Below are 2,632 nucleotides of genomic sequence, written 5' to 3' on the forward strand. Positions count from 1 at the left end.
TTCTTTTTTTAAACAAGAGAAAGTAGACACATACATGTTGGTAAATGCTAACTGTCCATATTCACATAGAGACACAGTGTAATCTCTGACCCCAATATACAGAGAAAGGAGGAAATTATCTAGAATTCTATGCACTACTACACAGGGGCCTAGCACCCTCCAGCTTCCAGCAGAGCTAAGGGAGCAGAAGCTTTTTCTTTTTTCCCCCGCAGAGCATGGTGATGTTGATTCCATAAAGGTTTTGTTGAGACAGGAAGCAACAAGAGTGAATTTGGAACTGAAAGGAGTAGAGATTCTTTTCCCACTGAATTCTATTCAAGGTATTTTCCCCCCAAATAAGTTGTGAACCATGGTATAAAGGAGAAAAGAGACCTCAAAAACAGGGCAATTGAGCACAAGAGGAGAAAAGAAAAAGACGGCAACTTGCTCCCAGGGCGAAAATTAAAAAGGTTGGAGTCCATCAGCGTTACCTTAGTCAGCATCATCTTCATCTTCTTCACCTTCATCCTTATCCTCTTCTTCATCAGTATCTTCCAATCCTTCTTCCTCTTCATTGTCACTGCCATCTGCTTCTCTTTCCCCTTCCTCATCATCCATGTCAGGAACCAGGTAGTATTGTAGTGGATCTGGCCAAATATCATCTCTGATGACCTCCCCTAACTCATCTGTACCTGAATCAGAATGATCAGTAAACCAGGTCAAGAAGCTTCCTGGTTCCTCGTGCTGTCTATTCCTGCTGGCTTTATTCTGTGTTTGACTTGATCGTTTCATCGAATCCTTTCCAGATTTCCGTTTGATTTCAGTGGACTTTGAAGAGGGTTCACCACTCTCATTCAGATGCAATTCTTTGAAGAGAATTTTATTTTCGAAGTAAGGGTTTTCATCAAAATAAAAATATATTCTGTAACCGGATTTAATGTCTTCAAATTCTATCACTTCAACTCTTGTCAAATAAGGCAGCACCTCTTCATCCTCCTCCTCAAGCAATGCAGACACTTGTGGATGGTTAACAATTGTTGTTACCCCCAAATCTGGGATTTTGGCAATCAGTTCCAACCTCTTCTGAAAAAATGGTTGGCAGAGTTTGTTATATTTCTATTCTGCTTTCAAAATCTCACTGGCTTGTTCATTAAGTCTGTCTATTTCATTTTGTACTTCATCAGTATGTACAGTTGCTTCTTGCTGTTCTTTTTCTTCCTTTGGCAAGTTTGAAGAACCAGAGGCCTTGCCTGGCCTGGAGGCAGGAGTCGGCCTCACTTTCTTTGGTTTCTTTGCTTGAGGTGTAAGTGAAGACTGGTGTTTGGGGGCCATGCTGGGAAAAAAAGCCAAGAATCCTCCCAGGGGAAGAGAGAGGTAGTGCGAGCTCAGAGAACTCTAAAAGTTATCTTTTGTTTCAGGAAAATGTTAGCATTTTTGTTTTTTGTTTTTTCTTTTTCTTGCCTAACCATTTGCTTCCAGGAGATGGAAAGTGGAAGACAGATCACACATAAAGGTGGCTTAATATCATCCTCACCCAGCATAGGAGGACGGGCTGGGAGCAGGAGTTGAGAATAGCTTAGACACTTGAGATCAGCTTGGACCAGCACAGCACCATTTGGCAGGCCCACTTTGGCAAGCTATTTCTTGTACACAGGGCTAACTAACTTTAAATAAACAAGCATTTTAGGAATGAGCTGTGAGATCATGATGACTGCCAGGAGCCTAGGACCAGATCATACCTTGTGGGTGGAGATGGATTTTCCCAGGATGGGAAAGGATGTTGTCCCTGGCAGGGTTGTGGGAAAAGATTAGTCCCAGGTTGGGACATGAGATGGGGCTTAAATAAAGGGTAGGAGGAGTTGAGAGAAATATGCTCTTCTTTACCCTCTTTCCTTCTGGGGCTGGTAGGGCAATAGATGGACATCAGTTCTAGGTGAAATGTTTGTGGGAATTAGACAAGAACTCAGGAACAGATTCTGGTTTGAATAGCCAATTCTAAAAGACTAGCTGCTTCTAGATAATCCTGAGAGAAATCACTTATGGCAGATCAGCAACTTCCCTGCAGACCACGGTATGCCAAGTCCCCAACGTAGGACAGCTATGTCTTCAAACAGAGAAACTTTGACAAATAAACCAGTGACAGAGGTTGAAGACATCTAGGAAGATGGAGAGAGTGGAGAAGAATAACACCAAGGATATGAACAAGCATTTAGTGAACCCTCGCTGAATGCATACTGTATCATTCACTGTGCTAAGCCATAGCTTTAAACACAAAAGATTTCTGGTCTGTGAGATGCTCACACTCTGAAAGGCAGAGGGGGAACTAGGGCTAAATATGGGAACAGCAGATTCACACCTCCTTTCTCACCTAGGTATAAATACCAGTTATTGAAAGTGGAATTTCACATAATGTTAAACTGTTATTCCCTTCTCTTGCTTTTTAAATATTTCTATCTCTGGATAAGAGCTTATGGTTGAATGCTTACTCAGTTAAATGTGGATGTTGAGTACTATGCTCACATTATTTCACTGAATATTTCAAACAATCTGACAAGGTAGGTGGTAGCTATTATCGTCCTCATATTATACCTAGAGAAACAGGATAATGAGATTGAGAGATTCATCCAAAGTCATATAGATACAAATAGGGTAT

The 2,632-nt window shown here is 41.4% G+C and overlaps 1 pseudogene; it reads right to left on the minus strand.

Moving 5' to 3' along the window:
- Positions 1-471: 471 nt before the first annotated feature.
- LOC120861563 lies at positions 472-1,311 on the minus strand (annotated as a pseudogene).
- Positions 1,312-2,632: the final 1,321 nt, after the last annotated feature.

The sequence above is a fragment of the Oryx dammah genome, unplaced genomic scaffold (assembly GCF_014754425.2).
Source record: "Oryx dammah isolate SB20612 unplaced genomic scaffold, SCBI_Odam_1.1 HiC_scaffold_3, whole genome shotgun sequence".
NCBI classification, from domain to species: Eukaryota; Metazoa; Chordata; class Mammalia; order Artiodactyla; family Bovidae; genus Oryx; species Oryx dammah.